Source organism: Miniopterus schreibersii (genome assembly GCF_964146895.1).
Source record: "Miniopterus schreibersii genome assembly, chromosome: 17".
Taxonomy (NCBI): Eukaryota; Metazoa; Chordata; class Mammalia; order Chiroptera; family Miniopteridae; genus Miniopterus; species Miniopterus schreibersii.
The window spans coordinates 27600491-27625438 of record NC_138117.1 but is presented as its reverse complement, the minus strand read 5'-3'; the positions used below and the strand labels follow the sequence as shown (position 1 = coordinate 27625438).

The 24948-nt window shown below is 40.5% G+C and overlaps 1 protein-coding gene across 3 annotated transcripts in view; it reads right to left on the bottom strand.

Annotated features, from left to right (window-relative positions):
- Positions 1–24686, bottom strand: part of KCNB2 (potassium voltage-gated channel subfamily B member 2) — a 310129-nt gene extending 285443 nt beyond the window's left edge. Inside the window, exons 1-2 of one of the 3 annotated variants that reach the window (XM_081117207.1) lie at positions 24283–24686; positions 23389–23666 (exon numbers count right to left, since the gene is read on the bottom strand). The gene's annotated coding sequence lies outside the window, so the exon portion shown is untranslated. Of the gene's footprint in view, positions 1–23388; positions 23987–24282 lie in introns of those variants that run through there. The other 2 variants (XM_081117206.1, XM_081117208.1) reach the window with 2 other exon arrangements.
- Positions 24687–24948: the final 262 nt, after the last annotated feature.

The following is a 24948-nucleotide window of genomic DNA, read 5'->3' as shown; positions in this document are numbered from 1 at the left end:
GAGCATCTAAACTGAGCTGTTTTTTACGAGAGGTTGTATGAGATGACAAAGGGAGGCGCTGTGCTGAGGCTCAGGACCCCGGGTCCAGGTGGGCTGACCTACATCCCTGTCTCCTATACGATTGGACTTTAGTTCCCTCACCCCTTAAGCAATGGCATTGCCGTGCCTACACTTCTTTGCTTTCTTATGACACTTGCTGAATTTGGATTTTCCTCCTCCCCATGATTCTGTGGCCTTTACCACCCTGTACCTACAATCACCATCCTCATTCAGATAGAAATGAACATCATGCTCTCTCAGAGTCCATGGAAATATTCTTTCATCTCTAGTTTCTGAAGAAAAGGTGGTTTTCACATTTCATTTCAAGAACCCTATGCTATTTATCAGGGCTTGAAACGAACTACCTTCAGAATATCATAAAAGTTTCATTTATTTTACTTAGTGTTTAGTTGCTTTTCTATATTTTAACTTTTCATTTTTCTTCTAAGTTCTTTTCTGTCATACTAATTTTACTTCTAACAAAGAATCTGTTGGTTCCTGCTGGGTTAGGTGCCGTGTCTTGCCACTCTTAAGAGCTTGCAAAATTTATGTTTTTAATTTTAGCAATTAAACCTGATATGATGCTATGTTTTCTCACATATAGTTTTATAAGTGAAACCCCGTAAGAATTAATCATGTAATTCAATTTAGCATATATAAGTATAATACAAAATGTAATAGTTCACTGTGTAGATGTTATGCAACTGTGTAAAATTTATATAAATAAATAGTCAGTTATAAACAGAACACACATTTTTATGTCAAGGGCAAAATCTCAGGGACTCTTTTCTTTGGGCAGTTTGTTGATTTATTTCACCTCATTTGATCAATTGAAAGTCAAGATCGCAACAGTCGGTGGACCAGTGCAAATGTACTAAACATCCGTTCATTAGGCTGTTAGAGAGAAAAGCGACTCCTTAAACAATAAACAACAACAAACATCCTGATTTTGCACAGCTGCACCGTGCTCCTACCAGCAGCGTGAAATTATGCTGCCATCCATTCAGGGCTCGACCTGACAAAACACAACTTGCTGATCATGGCATCATAATTACAGCTTGAGGCTGCAGGTTTGAAGGGAGTGGGGTGCGGGGGCTACTGCAGTCTCAAAAATACTACCATTATGGCATATACTTGACACTTCCTTAGTGTGGAAAGGCAGGATAAGGCCCACGTGTGATCCTGTGAAATGAAAGGCGGGTCTTTCTAAAGATCTAAGTGATGTGTAACATTTCATTTCTCTGTTGCTAGTACACGCAGAGCAGGCATTTGCAAACAAAGCTGCTCAGAGACCTTTAAGTCGAAGTCACTCTATGCACAGCTCTAAAGCAATTTCTTAAATTTTCATGTATGGTATTAAGCAGTAAATGCATCTTTTTTCTAACAGCTATTTCTTCTTCAGAGAGTCACAAAGATTACTCGCAGTAGATACATGGACAGTAAGGCACCATAACTGTTAGTTGGAAACACAGTCAATGCTTTAAAAAAAATTAGTACTTGCTGAAATTTTTAAAAGCACCTCCAGAATTTACAAATAAAACAAGTGAGAAACAAAGCAAATTTATTTGAGAAAGATAGGTAGTGTTTTAAAGTAAGGTTTTTGGAAACTTTCAGCTGTCCTAAGAAATTCAACAAATCTGCTGAATTACTTTAGATCTGGCAAGAAGAGTATGGTGCTTACCAGAGGGAAAGAGGGTGGGGGAGGGAGAGGAGGGTAAATGGGGGACGAATGACTCGGGGTGGTGAACACACAATACGATATACAAATGATGTATTCTAGAATAGTACACCTGAAACCTATATAACTTTATTAACTAATGTCACCCCAAATACATTCAATTAAAAATATTAATGAATTTCATACTGTTCATTGTTTTTTAATGTGCCAATAACTAAAACATTGTCCTTGTCCTCAGAAAGGTGGAAGGTGGCATTTTTCTGCAATCAAAGGCTGCTAATATCAATATGTTCCTCGATTTTAGCACAACTGTTTACTCCTTAGTTAAAAAAAAAAAATCCAGGACTTTTATCCTTGATATAACCGATGCTTTTTTTAGATACACTCAAACAAAATCCTAAAAGCTTTCCTTTCAGTGGTCAAAGGAAGCACTGTGTTGCAGCAAGAAGAGAGGAAGGCAAGTAGAATATGTAATATGAGTACCTTTCAATATCATAGATGTCTCCAAATAACCAAATTTATAAATAAACTATTTTATTTAGACATATAATATGATTTTTATTCATCAGAATAGAGAACTACTTAAAGAATTAAGTCCTGTGTATGTGTTGGCTATAATTACTGAGTAAAACACTCAATTTGCCTTTAGAAAAATTACCTTTATAAGATAGAGCTGACAGAAACATCCTTCTGTCCTCTGGAAAATAGAATACGGATGTTACAAGGCATCTTAGACCTTTTATAAACGACAGGTATAGTTGCGGCTGAAAATTCTCAGTGTGTTTCAAAAGGCACACAAAAAGGCTCAAACTTTTCTATGAGCATTGAACCATTCAGCTGGTGGAAGATTCTCTGTTATGACGGTAAAAGTGCCCTTTAAGCCAGGGCCCAAGATGTATTCTTTTAAATGTCTCCTTTGGTGAAAGTCTTCCCAGAGTCACAATGGAGTGAAGGGCATAAATAAAATGAAAGGTGGTGAGAAATTTAAAAAGGCAACCGAGAAAGAAACTATTGGTGCCACTTGAAGGGATAGGAAACAGGGCTGGGCCACCCTGTAATATTCCAATAAAAAAAAATTCACAAGCTTCACTTGCTACCCTGGTGTTCTACGTGGATAACAAAGTCTTCCATTTGTGTGATTGACATAAATTTCAGACTCTTCTGGGGGGGGTGTCTTTTGGCATCAGTTAGATTAGACCTCTATGAAACCAAGTAAAAAAATGTTCATTAGTTTGGATAGGATTTGAACACTTTGTTAGGTTTTTTCCAATACAATTAGCTTTTAGATCCTGGAATGACTGGTCTAAAATACTCAGTGGTAAGACTCTTGACAAGGGATGTTCCTCAGTTGGGCTCCATTTAACAGTAAAAATACACTTTCCCATTGCATTCTGGCCCCTTACTTCTCCATAATCAAACACATTATAGGCAATGTGGCTTTTTAAGCTCAAATACTGAGTCTGATTTGAGATTAGTCCCTGTGACTTAAACGTTATACCATGCTTTCTATAACTTCATGTTTGGAGACTAGAGTCATAGAATGTGACAGAAGGGAGCTAGGATCTGATCTGGTCCAGTTTCTTTATTTACAGCTCTCAGGATTGAGTTCCAGTGAGGTCACGAGACTTCGCTGACCTCTGGTAGTTGCTGAACTTGAACTAGAACCAGATCTGTAGATGCCTATAGAAGTCTCTTTCCATTACACCCATTATTCTTTGCTTTTCACCTTTTGGTCAAAATTTTAAAAAACTTTTATTTGTTTGTCTACCCCAGTGTCAAAATATTGATTCCAACTATATTAAGTTGAGATGAGTTATCTCCTATATGCTGTTTCTTTAAAGGGCAATGGCTGCAGGCAGGCAACTTGATCTTGTTCTGAAGAGAGGCGCACTTCGTAGAATCGCTTTCGTGACCTCTGCTTCCCTGATTCCAGTTTCTATGGTAGCTCCTTCCTTCTGCTCCTGACCCCTCCAGCCAGCTCTACATGGTGCCACCCCAACACCAGCAGATCAGGGCCATCTCCTGTAGAAGCCGCTCCCATGCTCCCCACTCTCAGGATAAAGGCACCATCCACAGGCTGCGAGGTCTGTCCTCTACCTCTCCCTGCAATTCTGTCACATAATTTGCTCCCTCTCACTCTCTGTTTTAGCTTTTTCTTGCTTTCCATGGGCATGGGGAATCTGCACACCTTCTCTTTCCCCCCTCTTCACCTGCTGGGATCAACTCAAGAATCACATCTTAGAAAGCCTCCTGATGTCTTTGATTATACAATAAACCTCCTGTTTTAAGAACTTACATAGTATTAGGTGCCTTAACCTGGAGCACTGGTTATGTTTTTGGAGATGGTATCTTGATTATTTGATTACTATGCAATCTCCCCACTAGATTTTAAGTTCCTTGAGGGCATGGATCACATTTGAGCTTATTCATCATTTTATGCCGAGTGCCTGGAATATAGTAGACACACAATAGATATTAGTTGAATGGAAGAGTAAATGATTATATTTATATTTTATTTAAAACTCATTTTCCTCCTATTCCAGCGACCTCACATTACAGGCCACTCCCCAGATCCAATACGACTTTCATGTATGAAATGCCTTTTCCCACGTTCTTCATCCGATGGCCTCTTATTTATTACTCAAGGTCGAGAACCAGCATCCATCTAGGGAGAAGTCTGTTCCATCTATTATAATGCTTTTCTCACTGTACCATAACTCTTCACTTAGAATTCTTCCGCATTCATTCATTCTGCAGATATTTATGAGGCCTTGCTGCTGGAGGCACAGCCCCTGACATCACGGCGCTTGCCTGCTGCTGCAGGCAGACAGACAAATGGACGAGCAGCCCAGTACGCCTGTGACAGAAGCTGCCGTGGAGGAGGCGGCGCACGTGAGCGTGACCTGGAAACGCCTCCTTGGCTTCGGGGTCTTAAACGCGATGGACACGTCCCGTCTATACTGGCATCTTTGGGTACGCGAGTGCTTAGCAAGTGTTTGCGGATCACCCAAAAGAATGAACGGTTGAGAGAATAATGAATTTCAAAGCACTATTATCCATTTTTGTTGCTGTTAAACATTTTGGTTAACATCAGTATCAGTTTATTGTGGTGACTTCCAATTTTCTTAGTTCTGCTGGCCCTGATTTGCCTATTTCAACATGGCCTGGTTTTAAATAAGAGCTAAATTTTCTGGAACGAGGTGGAGAAGAAATAAGTAAGACTGATAAGTAAGACTCTCCAGTAATTCCTGCTGACCTCAAGTGGATATGCTGCCTCAAAACACGCCTGGGCCTGGTAACACTCTCACGGACCCCAGGCAACCACCTGCCATGACACGTGGGCACAGAAGCAACTTCTCCCCTGTTGAGAGAATGACAAGACTGCCTCCAGAGTGTTTTCCAGTGTTGAAATGGTAAGGCTCTATGAGATCTCTGTGTGAATGCTACCCATCTATGCATCCCCCTGGACAGATGACGAACAGGGAGCAGTTCCCTCTTGTCAATTTCTTAAGTTTAAAATTTGACAAAAGTGAATTTCTATTTCTCAGCTTCTACTCACTCCTAGGAAAAACATTCAAATCGACAAAGCCAATACCACAGAATTTCTACCAATAAAATAATAAAGTAAAAGTATCAAAGTTAGTGAGTCCCAACTTTTTTTTGAAGATGAGCTTATACCTTTGAACAATGATCTTTTCTTTTTCTAAGTAATAGAAGTATTGCCCGGTGAAGACTTTAAAAGAAGGGCAAACTTGAATCAAAGGAATGACACTACAGTAATGGAAATACAAGCAGCTCAGTATTTGAGTTGGGGAAATATGAAGGGCAGACATTTTCCCCAGTGCATCCAAATCACAATAATCAGGTGGCCACATTTTCAGACTCAAAGGGGACTGCTGCCAAAATTCACTCCAGGACATTCAGCGGAGCCACATCCATCGGTACCTTTCCTGACTGAGCATATTCAAATAATGCATTCTAGGCTCTAGCATGAAAAACCCCAGTTTCTAACAAATCAATGGGATCCTTCATTAATGGAACCAATTTAAAAATCAGAATGTGTTACAAGTAACTGTATGCTTGAAATTTTTTTGGTGCATTAAGGAGACAAGGGAGGAGGTTCGCTGAACTAGAGGCACCATCTCCACGTCCCTCAGTACTATGTTTTTCATCCACCCTGTCATCAGTGAGGATCATTAAACAACATTTATTAAGCACCCATCTGTGTGTGGCACTTTATAAATATTCCCCCTCTCGTCTCTGCCCGCTTCTCAATCTACCATGTGTCTCTGTTGGGCAAAATGCTAGAGAGCCATAATGATAATAAATAATTAATGGTAAGAACGTTAAGGCAGATGGATGAGATGACCTACTAGCAGCTATGAGTCTTAGAATGTTAAGATTTACTGCTAATAATATAATTTAGCACAATTTGATAAGAAAATATCAAAGCATTTGATGAGGAAAATGAGCTCACCATATTCCACCAACATTTCCTAAAATAAAAATGTGAAAATTAGGGACCACAGATGGGCCGACTGAAGCCCCGAGTTCATGTGACTTGTACCAGATGATACAGTCTTGAAATAAATAATTTGAAAAACAGTGTGAAAGAACCATAAAAATTATGATTACAATAGTGTAACAGGGGATGGTACTTTGGACCCAGGGTGAAATTATTCAGAAATAGAAGGAGCTATTGTTTTCACTGAAAGAAGTAGCTTGGTTAAGAACGGAGAAATTATGGATGCTTTCCCCTTTTTTCAGTTCTGCTTTCATGTTATACTATTTTTTAAAATTTTTTCCCTCAAGGAAAGGACTGATTCTAGAGTTAGAGGTGGTGATGTGTGAAGCACTCTTTTTCAACTCTGCAAGCCTCCTGCAGTTAGGATAATAATAAAAGAGCATGTCAGTGTAGCATAAGCCATTGCTATGGGATTCAGATTTGCCATCTAGATTTTATTTCAGCTTGAGATCAAAATGCCTGTAAGTAGAAATCACATTTCCTAGAAGGTAGGGATATCCTTGGAGTTGTATCTAAAGGAGAGCCAAAGTTAAGATCTTCATGACTTTTGTTAATAATGTTCATTCCCATCATCTGCCACCCAATGAGTGGTTAGCACAGCTACAGTCACTGGGCTTATCCCACTTAATACTCATAATGAGAATCCTCATTCATTCTCAACCACCATGGGGGTCAGTATTTTATCTTTGATTTATAGTTAAAGAAATTGAGGTTCAGAAAGGTGAGTTCCTTGCTCAAAATGGCACAACTAGTAAGTGCTGGTTCCAGGATCCAATTCAGCATTATCTTAGTTCAAAGAGCCTGCTCTTAACCTCCTAAGATGCTGGGGATTTTCCTTGAATGGCAGGGTTCTAGATATCTCAGAATGATAAATAGAAATATGGGGCCAATATTAAGCAATCTTTCTGACATGTTATAGAAGGAAGGAATGGACCTCAATAATTCTTGTGCCCTTACGTCTATTCCTTGGCCTGAGTGGCACATATAAAGTATATTAAAGGTTATAATTTTTTATGGTAAAGATGGTAGGGTTGGTGACTGTTTTGGCAATTCTAAGCTTTTTAAAACTAACAAATTTTAGCATTTCACTTGCAAAAGTAACATTATTAGTCTCAGTACTGGAGAATTATAGTCAAGATAGACACTTAAATTGTACTTTTGAAATGTTGAACATATAACATTCACAGTATTTGGAAGGACAACACTGGTAGATTCAAATGATCTTCCCAGGGTCCATTCAGCATTGGGGCTAGAAACCACATCTCTTGTTCCTGAAACCATGCTCTTTCCACTAGCCCTTGCCACCTCAGGGCGCCAAAAATAAATACAAAATTAGAATGATGGAAGGGGGGAAAATGTGAAGCAAGGGCTGTTGAACTGCAGGTGCCCCCCGCTTTCCAAGTCCGGTTTGCAAGCCGCCAGAGCTCTGAACTGTGTCTATGAGCAGCCGTGTTTCATCTCAGTTTATTTTGTGCAGCTGTTAGAAAGATGTACCCTAAGGTGACTGCTCCTTCAGTTTACGCCATTTCTGATTTCGAAAGGTTTCACAGGAATGCCCTACTTTCAGATGGCGGGGGACACCTGCATCTCACACCCTGTTAAACCTATAAATACTGATGAGTTGAACCTAATTATTAATGATTCCTGACTGCACCATAATCTGTAGTTTCTACTATTCCAGTAAGGGCCAGAATGGAAAGAGATCATGAACTATAAATAACACATACTGAGTGAGAGCCATTATTCCTGTCCTTCTGAAACAATGTGTTACTTGGCTATCATTACACACTGAGCGTGGAGGACACAAGATCAGGCAAAGTAGCTCTTGCTCTCAAGGAACCTAGAGAAAAATACTACAAGGATTATTATAGAAATTTTTGGATTTGTGCATCTACATAAAGTATTCTACCTGATGTAAACATGTTGATGTGAAGGAAGACAGAGCTATAAAACACCAGCAAATGATGCAGGTGTCTCAATTAGGAGGCTTTGTAGACTATTATGTCCATTGCCTTGGCCACCATTTCGAACGTTAAAAGCCCTTTGAGGTCTTTAATGAATTAATGAATTTAATGAACTGTTTCATTAATTCATTCAAAAATATTTATTGACCACCTACTATATATCAAGCACTAGGTTCTAAATGTTATAAAATGCCTGCAAAAAAAATGGCTCCCTAGATGAGGGATAGCAGCCTTACAATTTTAGATTATGTTAAATTTGTCTTATTAGATGTAAGATGGTAATGACAAAGTCCATCCTCAGCTTTCACTGTGTAGCAAAGTTACAAAATGCGTTTTTAATGAATATAGCACAGTGGTTATGTTTATGTGACTTATATTTGAAATTAAAATGGCTTCAAATATTATGTAGAAAGTTTTAACTTTAGTAACCCAAAAACGCTTTAATCAGAAAACTGTTTTATATCTAATTAAGGTACATTGTTGCTTATTTTTCTTCTAATTCTTAAAAGTTTTAGCAGAACAAATTGCTTACTATGTATTCTGAAGCCACAATTTGATATTCTAGAAAACTTAAACCAGATGTTACCCTAGCTGGTTTGGCTCAGTGGTTAGAGCCTCAGCCCAAGGACTGAAGGGTCCTGAGTTTGATTCTAGCCAAGGGCATGGACCACGGTTGCTGGCTCAGCATTCCTGGCCCTGGTCAGAGCGTCGTGTACAGGAGGCAACCAATCGATGTGTCTCTCTCATATCGATGTTCCTCTCCCTCTCTCTCTCCCCCTTTCACTCTCTCTGAAAAGCAATGGAAAAAATATCCTCGAGTGAGGATTAAAAAGCAAAACAAAAAAACAAACAAAAAACCCTGTAAATAAGAAAACTGAAGTAGATGATTTCCCTGATTTCCAAGATTCCCAGATTATCTACTGATGTACCTAATTTTTCATGCTGGAATTCAGTCACAGGCATACCATTTATCTTGATAACCTCTTAAATTACAAAGCAATCACGGTAGACCCACAGACTGTATGAGCTGAGTAACCCGAGACAAGTCTGTCTCTGTGATACCACATTTCCCCCCATTCTAATATGGAGCCGTCTGATAATCCCTCGGGTTTCTAAACTGATTGAGGCCGGTCAGAGAGAGGCCTGAAACTCCTGCCCTCAGGTATGGCCTCAGAACAGTCTCTTGGAGGGGATGGGAGAAAGAATCAGTCCTAAACCAGACCTCAAGGTTTCTTGATCCATCTCCAACTGTGTCTGAGAACCCTAAAATACTTTAGAGGGAACTCGCCAAAGCCCAACTCCAGGGGGATATGACTAATAATTTTTAACAGTTTAAGAAGGGTGCGTGTATGTGTGTGTGTGTGTGTGTGTGTGTGTATACACGTGCACATATACACATACATACAACTAAGGGCAAGTTGTACACTGTTTGAACATTTGATTTTTTTAATTTGTAAAATGAAAGGAACACACTAATGATCTCTAAAATCCCTACCAGTTCAAACATTCTATGATTCCTCAAGTTAGATCCCTTTCTCCCACCAAAAATTTTGAGACAAAATTTTTCCAATAAAAAGGGAGTGCATTTTCAGTATGGAAGGGACGTTAAAAATTCTAAATGGCATATTGCAAAGAAAAAGCTTGCATTAGACATGAAGTTTAAAGAATTTAATAACAATTGTTAAAATGGGGGAAAAAATCAATGTGAACCCAAGGCCTTAAATATAAATATATATGCATTTCTGTTGTTAAAATTAACCCAACTCAAAGTGTTTGCTCATTGTGAACATTCACACACACCCCCTTGCATCAAAAAGAACAAGATAACTAACCTCAAGTAAATTATCACGGACACAGCAACATCTTGTTGTGGTTAAAAAGTAGACCCTTTCAAAATGTATGTATGACATTGAGGGACTAAAGAGACAGCTTACTCTCATTGCCAACTTGCAACTACTTGAGTACCCAATAGCAAAGAAGAGCTAGTCAATTAGTACAAATAGAGCAATTAAATATCCATATGCCATTAAAAAAAAGAAAATTTACATAAAACTACAGAAGCAAAGTGATCTTAAAAGAATAGAATTGCTTCATATTAATTTCACATGGAGAAAAATGTTAATGTATGTGAGTATTCTTTTCCATTAAATATATAACATATGCAAATGTACTGTTCCTAACCTGTGTAAATCGAGAATACAAGGAAATGGAGTAAGTCTCGGTCCCAGGAATGGCAGCAACTAGTCCCAAACAGGAAAGATTCATTGCTCATGGTCATGTCCAATGACGGGTGGAAAGATGAGCAGTTAATCAGCATCACTGGCCATGTACAGAGTAACTGTGTTCCAAGGTGAGGGATCAGCCAAAAATACCGAAAAGGAGATGAGTTTATGCAGACTATCCCTTGTTTCCTGGGAGAGGAAACCTTGATGGCCTTACACATAAAAATAAGCTGCTCACAGATATTAAGCATAATTTTCCAGTAATGCTTGCAAAGGACATCAAAATACACTAATTTCATTTACATTGTCTTTACAAAAGTGAATTAAAGAACATACCACTTGGAGGAAAACAAGTTCCAGACAACTAAAGCCAATGTAAAAAGGTATTTAGTGAGCTTAGAAAGCCCCACTGACATAGCAGGTTTATTTCTAATAAAATGGACTCAGGCCAGAGCACATCATCTTAAGGTGGAAAATTGCAACTGGACTCTAATAGCTAATAATTAAATATCTCAATAAAAAAGCAGTTGTTTGATCATTCAGAACCTATAACCTGGGGAAATTCAAGACGGGATTCTAACCTAGGAAGGAATATATAATAATATGTTCTAAGTTAATAAAGCAGTAAACAAATTCACATAATAAGTACCGCTGTAATTCATTTAATAAGAAGTATAAAAAGAAGTCATAATAACTGTGGTGATTCTTGTGTCTTTTTCCTGATTTTAAGATATTCAAAGCTCATTTTCAAATAAGATATGTAAGCATTTCATTTTTATAAATATTTAGAAGAACCTGGTTTATGTATTTTTGTAATCAATGTATTTGTCTCTAAAATTTTAACCTGATAAATTTATGTTTTAATGTATTAGTTGCATAAATAATGTCTAAGAGTTTAGAGCTGTCCAATGTGGCACCCACTAGCTACATAAACCACTTAAATTTAAATAAATTAAAATCTTAAAAAAAAAATAGCTCCCTAGATTTAAAAAATTGGCAAAACACCCTTACTATAATGCTCTACTTTAGCTATATATATAGATTACAAACCATGTTTATTATGCTGGAAAGCAAGTATTTTCAGGGGCCTGAATGAAACCAGATGCCAAATTTAAGAAGTAGCTTTTTAATAGTTCCTAAGCTTTCTATGTGCACTCTTTCTACAAAGCCTAATGAAAATACTCTCCCTAGATTTAGAAAAAACTAGGATTCCAAATTTAAAATGACATTTATCTCAAAAGTAAATTAAAATTTAATGATCGTCTGATTAATAATTGTGATTTTATGAACTGGAGACATTTAGCATGAAAGCCCAAGACACATTTGTTCTAAGCTGTGCAGACTAGGGAGAAAGACTAAAGATGAACCAGCTTTTTTCAAATGTTACTTTACTGGTATATTTCAGAATTTTGCCTTCTAAACCCCACTTTCTCCTCTGGTATTATCTCACTGGATGGAAAGCCTTTCATTTGTGAAAATCAGGACAAGAAATTCAAGACACAGGGGAACTTTCAAAGGCTTAAAAGCAACTATAATGTTACCTTGGTGATAACTTTAAAAAAACAGTATAATACTTCACTTTACATTTTCTTTACATAAATATTGAAATTATTATATCTGATAAATCTCTAAAAATGTATTGGTTGGCATGTCAAGAGCTATCATCATTTCAGAGATTTTTTCGTTTTTGTTAGGATCTGAACTGATAAAACAGCTTTTGTAAATAAGCACAAAAGAAATCAATATGCATAAGAATAGGGACTTGTTAAAGGACACAGTGTTGGGTTTGTGTCATTTTAGAGGTTAGAAAGGGAACAAGAAAACAGGAAGAACGAGAGAAGAGGAGAGGGAACAAAAAAAGAAAAAAATCCTGTTTGGGAAAAGTGGGCGTGAGAAAGCATTTAAGGTCACATTACACAGATACTTGCAAAGATAATGATCTACACTTGTATAATGTTTTACATTTTGTACAGTTCTCATAAAGAAATTACTTCAATAAAGAATAATTCCTATGGATAGAAGCAAGACAGTACATTCAGATCTCTTCAATAGGATGTTCCTGGGAGATAGACACTCATCAGAGTCAAAATAGGCCTTGGACTCCAGAGATGGTTACATGTTTCTATATGGTTAATTGGTTGTAAGTGGATATTTCTAGAATTTATACCATACTGCTTTTGAAATGGAGGGCTTTCTAAAGTAATTCATGCTAACAATAGTCCAGGCCTGCACTGTCTTGTATTGCAACCACTAGCCACAGATGCTTTTTAAATTTAAATAAAATTTTAATTTTAATTCCTCAGTCTCCCAAGTCCAACAATTTATGTGGCTAGTGGCTACTGTATTGGGGAGCATGCGGGGTGTTGGGAAGAGGATAATGGAGTGACCTACCCTACCCTAGGTGCCCGAGAAGACTTCTTTGAGTAAGTGGCAGTTGACCCGAGATCAGAGACACGATTAAGAGTTAAGTGGGTGAAAGTGGGAAGAGACGGTGTGTCATCAACTATGTGGGTGCACAGGCCTTCCGGCAAGTCAACCTTAGGTAAATAAAAGAAAGCCAGCAATTGCAACAGAAAATGAGCTGCGAGTGTGCCTGAGACGGGCCTGGGGGCAGAGCCAGGCCTCCCAGAGCCTATAAGGAACAACACCCTAACACGAGTGATGCTTTGGAAAATGAAAAAGGAATACGGTAATCCTCAAAGTAAAGATTCAGGCCTTTATCCCAAGAAAGTGGGCAATTATTTCCAAGTAGATGAGGGGCAGGATCAGATTTGCCTTTTGTAAAAAAATCAAAGAGCAAATGGATTGAGAGTATAAGAAAAATAGCTGAGAGTCCCGTTAGTAAGCTTTTGTGGAAGTCCAGAAAGTGGTGTTGGTAGTTGGTACTTGCACAGGAAAGAGGCCTGGCCACCACGTCTGGATCCCGGCGTTGATAACACGACCATCACAGTTTCCTTAGAACAGACACCTGTGTCTAAACTGGTCTGCACTCCTGCTAGTTACTGAAGAAGAGCTCTTCCTAAACTCTAACAAACCACAGCATTGGAGTCTACAAAGCTGGAACACCCTAATTCTGCCTGTCCCACCTTCCCCTGCCTTTCTAAATCTCCAAATACTGCCTGCTCCCAGACTCCCTTGCCCTTATTTGACCAGGACTCCCCCCAAGACTCCTCAAATCTAACTTCCTGCCTCCTTCAACTACCATCTGCCCAGTCTCCATTCTCCGGAGATGCCACGTTTGCCTACCTGGCAACCTCTCCATTTGCCTACCTCTCCATCTAGGACCAGTTTATCCTGACACAGCTGAGTGCCCACCGTCAAAAAATAAAAGGGGAAAGTGGAAAAATAATCTAAATAGCTCAAGTCCCAATACTTGCAAAAATTAAACCAGGTGAGCAAAAGCAGAGATTCATAAAAGTACCTCTGGGTAATAATGGTGGTATCACGCCCTGACTTCCCCTATTCACACACCACAACCCACATGCTGCTTCTCACCCTTTCATTTCCAGCAGCCTTGACTTCGTCCATCATCTTTCCTTTCCAAATAGTTCGTAAAGAATCACTGATCAACTGCTCCTAGGGCCGCCTCACTGCACTTGGCTACCGAGGTTCTACGTTTGCTTTCAGAGATATTCTAAGACCTGTGAGGGTTAAGACCAATTTTGTTTAACCTGGTGACCAAGAAGAGAGCTTTACATATAGAAAATGTTTAATAAATATCTGCATATCTTTTAAGAAAAAAACCTGGCTATAATTTCTAGCCAGTTGGACTCTGTATGAGAAAGCGTAAGTCCTCTTAGAGAAAGAACTGCTGCTTTGTTTCAGAAAAAACCATAATGGACTGTTTGGCTATTATGGGCAAGTCCCCTTGTAGGCTTGCACACCGAGTCCACTGGCACCTTGAACAGGTTACAGGGAAAATCCTAGTTGAAGGGATGTAAGGAAGGGTCTAGAGGAAGAGAGAAACCTAGTGCATGGCTAGGTCCCCAAGGTGATCCGGGCCAGTGAGCAAACCCTTATAGTGAGAAATGGCAAATACATTTCTAGGATCAGTGACATCTAACACTCAATTGGAATTATTTTCTGGTCTATGGTATAACTACCATCCTTTATCCCAAAGCCCTTGGCCCAAGTCTGTTACATACGAGAGCTACTAGTGATGTTCAGAGAATGAAGGATATGTATGGTAGTCCCAGAAGTGTGGTTGGAGAGCCAAAGAGAAGCCAGGAGTGAGGTGGCAGAGATGCCATCATAGCATGGATTAACTAGCCAGTGAGTGGAATTCAACCCTTTTCCCCCTAGTTTATTCCAGAGGAAGATGACTGACGGGGATGGCTAACTGTCTATCTAAATGCATACTTCACCTTCATAAGAGAAAGCTGTCACTGAGAAGCTTCTGTTAAGCTGAGGATGACATTTCCCACCCCTCCTGCATCACGGTGGGCATTGACTAGTTTTCATCAGTGGAATATAAGAAGTGTTGCTGTCATTACTCCTGAGGCAAGATATTTAAGAAGTAGATGTGTCTTTTCATTCCCTTTCTCCCAACATCTCTCTCTCTCTGACTATTATGTGAGTAAGAAATAAACTTCTGTTATGTCAAGCTACTAACACTTCCTTTCATTTCAGCAGCTATCATCACCCTTACTTATTCTGCAAGTGATACGTTGAAGTGGGTGCTGACTTTACAAAAAATCTAAATAGGTGGTGTTGGCCATTGGCAAGGAAACAGATGTAGAAGACCAGAGGCCTGGAGCCCCGTTGTGCCCTCGGAAAACTGCACTAACTTAGAGGGCAGAGCTGCATAGCTCTAGAAGAAATGGCTGGCAAGAGCCAGAATGCTAGTGTGTGATGGTGGCTCCTCGCCGCCTATATAAAGTTATTACAAGATAGTGGATGAGCTCAGGACAAATGTGCTACTCTGAGAGCAGAAATAAGGGTGAGTAGCCAAACTCTAGAAAAGTAAAACTATACAGCTGAACAGTCCACTGATTCAGGTTCTCTAATGGCAAGGAATAACACTGCAAAAGGCTCCAAACAACAGATGTCCATTAAGGTTTCCCAGTAGGATAAAGTGACTCCACCTTGCAGCAAAGATCTGATTAATAAAGTTACCCTACAATGCAAGCCTGTTGTTTCAGATGACCGCAAAATAACAACTTGAGACATGGGTGGTTGAGACATGAGCAAAGAAATGAAGTGGGTTCAAGAATTATGAATAGTAGGGAGTAGTGTAACTGCCAACAAATAGATAAACCTACAAAGATTTTGAGGGAATTGTATTGTCAAAGAAATTGGGAGCCTGGCTTAAGGAAAAAGAAAAAGAACAGTGACTATAAAACAACCTCTAGACATCCATACTTAGACCAGCAAGAAGTGGGCTGGGAAAGCTATATAACTCCCAAGAAAGACCCACTTGGGGTGTGGCCATGGAGAGTAAAGGACAAGAAAGAAGCTCCAAGAGGGTGGCCAGGGCTACCAAGAACAACAAACAAAGGGGTCCTTCCAAGAAAGCAAGCTAGGGTCTAATAAAACATTTCCCCCACTGTTAGGGCAAGAGGTCTTTAGCAACATCTAGTAGGATTTCTTCCATGTTATGGGTCAATGACTGCTCTGACTCCATTCTTCCATTTTTCCAAATGGGAATTTTGAATGCAATTATTCTATATCTAGTCATTGTTTTATGATGGGAGGGCAATAACCTTCCTTTTAGTATAAAGGTTTCTGGACAACAAGGGGCCTTATCCAGATTTAATGGGGGTTGGGGGTAGGAATCAGCATCACCCATAGAACCTGTACTTTGAGATGGATGCCGTGACCAAGAGGAATTCAGATAATCTCCTGGCACTGAGGTTTTCCTATATGGGGCCAGAGAGAGAAAGAATATGATAGAAATAGCTATTTAGCAAAATTTGTTCTTCTCCTTCTGTGATACAGAAATGTTGTTGGGAAGTGGCTGCCCAGCCAGGGGTCACACAGGCCCCTCTTTGTATGTAGACGGAGCAATGTGATTATCTCACCAACAGAAAGCAAGACGTGCCACTTGCTGGATGTGCCTTCTCTATGCTCATTTCTTCCATGGTTGCCAGTCAGATGGAGAGAACTCCACATCCTTCTGTATAGACAGAAAGAATCTGGGTCCCTGAATTACTGCACAGAACACATACATTGGACTCTCATCTGAGCAAAAACGAAACTTCTACTCTATTAACCTCTGAAATATGGAGGTATTTAGAGAGGCTCAAGTTACCTCAACTAATCCAATGACCTTTGAAGAAAAAAGAGGGAGGCTTAGAGCCTGTAATTATGACTCGTGTTGGGGGCTGGAAGAGTTGGAGATACATGGGTTACTTTCCCTGTTGAAGGTCAGTCCTAGACCTTATCCCACCTGTGATCCTCAACAGTCTCTCAACTAGTGTCCTGGGCATTAATCTTTTCTCTTCTTATAGTCTGTCTTTCTCATGCTAACTCAGAGACTTCCCACCAATAAAAGTGGATCATGTCACTCAATGCAAAATGGCAGTTGACCCCCCCACTGCCTGTCCGACAGGATAAAATCTAAACGACTCAGCATCACATACCTCACCTTTCACATCTGATCCCCAACCTTCTTCTCCAGTCTGATCTCCCTTCACTTCCCTAAGTACCAGCCAAACCCTTTTATGACATTGCTTTGCAAATGCTGTTCCCTCTGCCTAGGCTATTATCCATCTGCCTCCTGTTCAGCCTGGAGAATGTACAGCCCTCTCTTAAAAATTAGCTTAGGTGTTGCTTCATCTGTGAAGTCTCATCTGTCACTCCCACGCAGAAAATGAAACTCTGACAGTTATGATCAGATCAGCCAGCCTCACATATTGGGCCTACTATTAGAATCTTTCTAATGTGTAGTAATCTATGTGGTTTAATTTTGTTGCTGTTTATTTTATTATTTAGTCAGCCTTAAAATTTATGTCTTTACTAAAAACTTCAGAGTTCTGCTTTTTCAGAACAGCCCAATTATGCATTGGAATTGGACTGGCTTCCTTCAATGGAACAATATAGCCATAATCAATGTTGCTGAATGGGATTAACACAGTCCATTTGAGTGAGTTTTCTAAACTTGCTAAGTATCTGGAAGGCAAGGCCCAGGAATGCAGGAAACTCTACGGTGTGGGCAGAAATTCTGTGTCCTCCATAATTTTTTCGCTTCTCATCGGACACATATGTAAATGAAAAACTTATTACTGTGTGTGACTAGCTCCTAACCTGTTGATCATAAAATACTTTTACATAAGAACTTTCTAGGAATATAACTACCATACTTGGAGCTTCACCAACATTTGATCCCCATTTTGGAAAGGCACGTCACCAACTATGACACTGCTCTCGATAACCGATTCCCTAACACAACACACTCACACCTGTTTACACGTGGCTGTCACACTCAGTGAATGTATTTACTTTGTTCTTGTAACAAAATGCCAAATATACAAAAGTGTCACCAATATTCAGTTAAATATTTTCTCTTAAATCCAAATTTACGCATTTGAAGTAGCAAGCATCTGACTACTTTGTTGCATCTTTTAGTGCAGTTATACCCAAATGTACACAGATTGATATACCTACAACTTTATAAGCTGTTTTCCTTTCTTCCTTTTACTACAGATAGAGAATTTACATTGATTTTTTTAAAACTGTACATATGTAGATAGGTTACATTATCTACAAAGATCATTTCAGGAAAGTAAAAGGGACATTACAAAACACTGCTTACAAAAAGGAGGCATTGGGTCCACCTGAGTAGAGAATCATGACCGATTACACCTAGGAACTCAGAGAAATCCTATTTTTTCCTCGTGGGATGCTGCTGTTAGGCAACTACTCAGTTAAATTGCCTTTGTGCTCCTCCGATAGTATTTTCAACATTTTGTCATGATTTATTTGTATACGCGTGTAGGCTGTGAGTGCCTGATGTCTTACTCAGATCTTTGTCCCCGACACCTAGCTTAGGGCTTGGCACAGAGAAGGAGCTCAGTGGGTGCCTTGAAATGAAATAACAAATGAGAGTCTTGAAGAGATATGCAGTCCCTGGCTCTTGCGCTAGAACTCTGAATCAATTATTCAACATTTTCCCTATACCAATCTTATAAAGCTGTCTTCGTTCTGCCTGATGTCAGAGTCAGTTATGTCCAAACTCTCTCAATTTCCTCTCCTCCCTGTGGGTCCAGGCCCCTTTGTACCCTGCACAGAAGAAGCAGGTAATAAGTATTATTTAAATCCAATTATTCCCTGGGAATATTGCTATACATAATGGTTGTGTTTTCAGTACTAATAGTACAGTACTTCAGGCATATTATTGATTAAAAGGGCATTTGTGGATTGGTCTGGTGACCTAACCATCACTTAAACTACTGTTTCTATAAATGTATTACAAGTTCCAAGAAAACAAACTTTTAAAGTCAACTTTTCTGCTGCAAGCCAACTGCAGGCTGTGAGTTGTCTATATAATGCGGCTGAGCCTATGTGACTTAGGAGTAGCTGTGAGGAAAATCAGAATGTCATCTGTCATGAGAATGTACCTAAATATTTGATTTGGTACTCTGTAAATAGCCACTGGCATCCTGCAGGTAACATTTGGTCATTTGATCTTCTAAATTTAACCTAATGGTATTTTTCACATAAAAAGAAGCAGTGGCTATTTACAGAGAACTTGGCTTCAAATATTAAACTTTTCTTGATGAAAATCTCAATAATTTATAATTTGATTTATGCTTACATGATTTTATTATAGTTATTTGTCATTTAATAAAATAAATGAATTTTAGACAATATACTAGAAAGTAAATATGTTAAGTGACTAAATTCTAATTTCCATTAATATATTGGGGATACATTTTACAAAGGGAAAAATGGGAACATGGGTAAAAGAAAATTATATTGCAAAACTAATAATTTTCTTTTTATATATGAGCATATAATTCTAAAACTAAGAAATTTAAAAAATTTATAATACTATGCTTTATTCAAAGTAAGTGACAAAATTTTCTAAAAATTTAAAATGAAAATGAAATAAACTATCATTAGAAACTGATCAGTCAGATCATCAATCTCAGCCATCCTTATTCTCTGTGGCCACTGTCAGGGCAGTATTTCCTAATATTTTAGCATTCTGATAAAACTCCATCCATTTTTTTAAAATTAGCCTCTAACTAAACTACCTTCTCATTTCTAATTCATGTTGAAAATTTGGGGGTTTTCTTCTATTTAAAAGAAAGTCTGTACTTTTGATCTTTTCTAAGCATCTCCAGTAATAATAATTATGGTATCTTTTAATGGGAAGATATAGCTCCAACTAAATCTAAAAGCTGCACACATCTTTTGTTATTCTGCCTGGGATCATGCTTGTTAATACTTCTCAATATCGTAGTGGTGAAGTGGAGCCAGAATACCTGGGTGTGAGTTCAAGCTTGACTGTACCATTTACTTCCTATGTGACTTTAGACAAGAAAAAGTTAGTATTTTAATTTTTGTGCCTGTATAATAAAGAGTATTAGTAATAGCTGCCTCATAGGGTGGTTGTGAGAATTAAAATATTTAATATTTGTAAAACACTTAACCATATCCTGACTCAAGTGTTTGCTATAATAATAATAATGTTAATTTTTTATATATAACTGTGATAATCATTAAAATATGACATTCTTAGTAATGTAATTCAATTTAAATTTTAAAATGAATTATTTTAATAAGTTATCATTATTGTTTTCTAATAATTCCCCAATGCATAGACTGTGATGAATTTTCATGATCCTCTTCATGAATCTGCCTTAATTTATTAAGTATGAAATTGTTAAATGCACTTTTGTATGCAAGAGATCCCAGATTTTGAACATGATTCTTTAAATAGTTACTCAAGTTTTATTCTCTATACTGTAAAAAATCCTTGAGGGGCAGTGACTATGTCTTCTACTTATTTCACATTTGTTACAGTCTAATCAAGCACTCTTCTCTTTATGCATACTAATGAGTAATAAATGAATTAATGAATGAGTGGACACATGACATTAAATCAGGCAGTATAGAGAGGTACAATCCAACCCCTTTAAGGGGACAGGCACTTTTCCCTTAAAAATACTACAGTAGGGTTTGGCTTATACAGGCTAAGGAGCCCCTGGCCTCGCACACTTGACCTTCTGCCTGGCAACCTGGGCTTGCAATAAAAAGCTGGTGGAAATACACATTTAAGAAGCACAAGGAGGAAATAAGCAATGAACAATAATGGGCTACAGATCTAGATTACAAAGATACTTGTAGTATATGACTAAAAAATTGAAGACTGTGCTGCTCTCTATAAAGTTGATTTTATCATTTTGGGAGTAACAAGGCCATAAACTCTTATCTTAAAAAATACTGTAAATTTTTTTTTTTAAATCACATACAAAGCATGCATACTCTCTCCACTCTTCTGAAGCCCTTATGAAAATAATAGAGGCATCATGATTGTATGCAAAATCCACCTGACAAATAAAGCAAATCTCAAATAACATTTCATCCTGAAGTAAACAGAATGTCTTAACCTTATATATTTACCATGCAATATACATGAGAAGATGCCCTGTCAGTTTTAAGGTTGTTCCTTAGAAATTAGTGTCTAAGAGATAGCAGACTTCAAGGAACTAATTATTCCTTATAATTTATCAAAAAAATAATACATTAGGTCAAAATAAAATATATTTTGTAGGTTTTCTACATTTTACCAGTATTTGGTCTACTTTCATAATATATATGCATGCCTACCAGTCTCTAGCATACCATTTCAAAATGCCAGGTACAAATTCAAGGAAAAATACTTTTTCAACGTTCAACCAAGATTTTCCATAAATATGCAGGCGAGTATGCAACAAACCTGGGTAAATGTGCTTTTAAATGGCCAACAAATGTGACTGAACATATAACCTGTCATTTCTTTTTTCTAAGTCTCATTTTTGTTACCATACCAGAAATTAGAAGGCTGAGCTCACATTCACAGTTGCTGCAAGGCATCAACAAGGAAACTTTAAAAGCCAAACATAAAGGTAATATTTTTCACTAATCCTTTCTGAATAGTCAGTAAACATGTATGCTTGAAAAGGTGAACTGTGGGATTTGGAGAAATGTGAAATTGGAAATCATTTCAACTGATGCCTGGATTGATTCTATCTAGAAAAACGGGAGAGGAAACAAGAGACACTAGCATTCTCAAAGTGGCAGGCAATGGAGTTATTTTCTGGAGCCGGGGTGTGTTTGTGTATAAGGGAGGTGTGGGAACACTAACAGGGACAGGGGAAGGGGAAGGGGAAGGTGAAAAGGTGGAAGCAGCAAAGACAACTGCCAAGGGAACCACTCCTCTCTCCAGGAGTCCGGGAGAGCCAGGAAAGGAAAAAGAGGGCATGAGGCAGGATTCTATTGGTCTGAACCTGCCAGCTAGAAGGAGGGGGTCACAGTGTTTCCTTTGCGGAGGCATATTAATTCTTTTAGGTGAAGAGGATAATTTTCATTCAGTGGGGGGGAAAGTTACTGATGCATCGGACCCTTAAATTTTCACAAAGCCCGTGGAGCCACACAAGTAAGCACATTATATATGCCCTACATCAAAAACCACCACCTCTAGCAGCAATTAAATGAATATACACATGCATAATATGCCAAATTACTGAACTGGTTAAGTTTGGGTTAACTTAAGAACCAAGAATTCTCTAGTTTAGATATCTATAGATCTTATTCACATATTACAAGGAAGCTTTGGACAACTTTATATTTGTTGACTCACACACACATACACACACCCTCTAAAGAGTGAAATATATAAAGTAAAACTTTATTTTATACAGTATAATTTTTTACCTAAAATATTACCCTCTTTTTCAAAATCTTTCCTCTAAGTTACTCAGTATCCACAAGTTGGACTTTCGATCTTTGACTGGAATTTACCTTTCTCTTGTCCCATGAAATGTAATATCTCCATGGATGTTTATTGGTAAATAAACCAAGAGACCTCTGTCCCACACACTACTACATACTCAACAACAACAAATTCTTACTTTTCCTTTGAGCTGAACTTGAAAATCGTATGTCCAACAAAATCCAAAAACCAATCACTGCAAAAACAGAAATGTGAAATGCTTTTTAAGATACTGACATTATTGCATAACTTGATTAGAAGGAATGTTGAACCTGCATGAAATTAACCCAGTGCACATCTGTGCATTCTAAATTTCCCAGTAACACTTGTGCAGTCATAAAGGATGCATAAAGGGCATGTTTGTGCATATTGCACACTGACAATTTTTATGAATGAATACACAAAAATGCTAATAATTCGAGAAAATGGATGGCAGTATACTATTTTGAAAACGGTCATTAAGCATTGGAAACAAATGATGATGCAAACGGGTGGTGTCTTTGGTTCCATTCAGGGGAACTATTCCCAAGTCCCCCAGCCCAATGGGTTGAAAACAGCCATGGGGCTCTTTCCTTAGAGATTCCTTCTTGCTCCCAGTTACCATGGTACAGAACGCAGACAGTGCACCGCTTGAAGAATAAAATGCGCGCATGGCTCTGTGTGCCGAGGGCTGCTCATAAATCAGAGACAACACACTCCCTAAATCCGGTCCCACAAGTGTGTGCGTGTGAGTGTGGCATTTACCAACAAATGAACAGAAGGCAATAGAGCTCATCTCCTAGAAATAACATTTCCTATCCCTTCCCAGGCAGGCTGCTCTGAAGCTTCTCCGGGGGTAAGACTCGAGCGCCTTCCCCTCGGGGACAGAGCCTTACATTAATACGCTTCTCCGGGCTAAGTCAGCTTTGTGTAAGTGCACTGGGCGCCATATGGCAGTTTCCAATTCCTTTAGCAACTCAAGTCTGGCTAGGCTGCCCGCGAGGATTCATTATTAAAAGAAGACCCCTTCGGGGAGCAACAATGCCCCCCCCCCCACTTACCTAGGTCCCACAGACCTGCTCTGCAGGCGGCTCAGGCACCGGCATCACAAAGGGCTGTGGGATTCCCCGCTCGCTCGCTGGGGGCTCCTCTCCCGGCGACGATCCCCTTCGCCAATGAGGTGTCGCTGGAAATCCCCCTCCCCTCCGCCGCGAGGAGGGTCTCCCCGGCTGGCTGGAGCTCCTGGCGTCTTCCCTCCTCTCTTTACATCCCTGACTCCGGTTCACGGTCTCCACTAGGAGGGCTCAACGGAGAGGCGGCAGGAGGAAGCTAAGGAATCCTTAAAAAGAACAATAATCTTCATCGATCTTCACCCACTTCCCCACCGGGTCCCCATCCCCCTGCCGCCGCCGCCCGGCAGGAGAGAGCTGGGATCGAAAGGGAAAAATCGAGCGGAGCTGCGCTCGCCGTGCCAGCCGGGAGTTACCGCTCGCTCGCGGGGCCCGCGGCGGGCGGCGGGGGCGGAGAGTGGTGGGTGCTTGGTGGGTGTGTGTCTGTGGCGGAGCCCGGGGAGAGTCTGGGCGCGGGAGGCCAGGCGGGGCGCTCGGGGGCGCCGGCCCGGCGCGCACACCCGCCCGCCGCCACCCCACCTCGCGCTCCGCCTCCTCCCGCGCTCCGCGCACCCGCGGGCTGGAGCGGCCGCCGCCTTCGCCTCCTGGGCGCTCGCGGCTCTCTGGAAGAGCGGGGGACCCAGGTGGCGGGGCTACGCGGCTGCAGGGCACCGCTGGGGATGCCCGGGCTCGGCCTGGAGGCGCGGGAGCTGTGCGCTGCGCGGGGGACAGCACCCGGGAGCCCAGGGCGCGGCCCGGGCGGGCACCGCCCACACCTCGGCGGCACCTCCCTCTCCTCCTGCGCTCCCGCCGCTCCCGGCAGCCCAGGCCCCGCTCCACACCCACCTGCTTCTCCCGTGGTCCGCAGCCCGGCGGGCGCCGCGCACCCGGCGGCCGGGAAAGCCCGGGGCACCTCGCCCAGACGCGCTCGGGCGGCGTCGCGGGATTCCCCGGGCCCTTCTGCTTCCAGCGGTGGGCTCTCCCGCGCCAGCCCCTGCACGACCGCAACCCGGAGCCCGCTGCTCGACTCGGGATCTGGAGCTGGAAGAGATCGCTCCTGAGTGACGGGCCCGGAGGAGGAGTGGAGAGGGAACTAGGAACGCGGAGAGAACCTGACTTTCCGTGGAGCACCTCGAGCTCCGCTCGGGGGCGTCGCCAGCCCCAGGAACCCCGCTTTCCTGGGTCTATGGGAAAAGCCGGGTCGGTGGCAGCCTTAACTCTTGCTTCCCACGGGGGCGCTATTTATACTCAGGCTTTCTTTGCTTTGCCCGCTCTCCCTGCCACCTGGAGAACTGTGCCAAGTTCCTCCCTGGCGCGGCCGCCGATGGACACCCAGACCTTTCCCTGCCTTCAGGGCGCGCGCGGTGAAGACCGGAAGGACTCGGATAACCGCGTCATTGGGCTTTCCAGATTCCTGACCCGCGTGCTCCCCAGCAGGTACAGGTAGCGCCAGCCGCCACAGCCAGTTGCAGGGGCTTTCAGGAAAACAAAGTAACTTGAAACGCCCTTTTC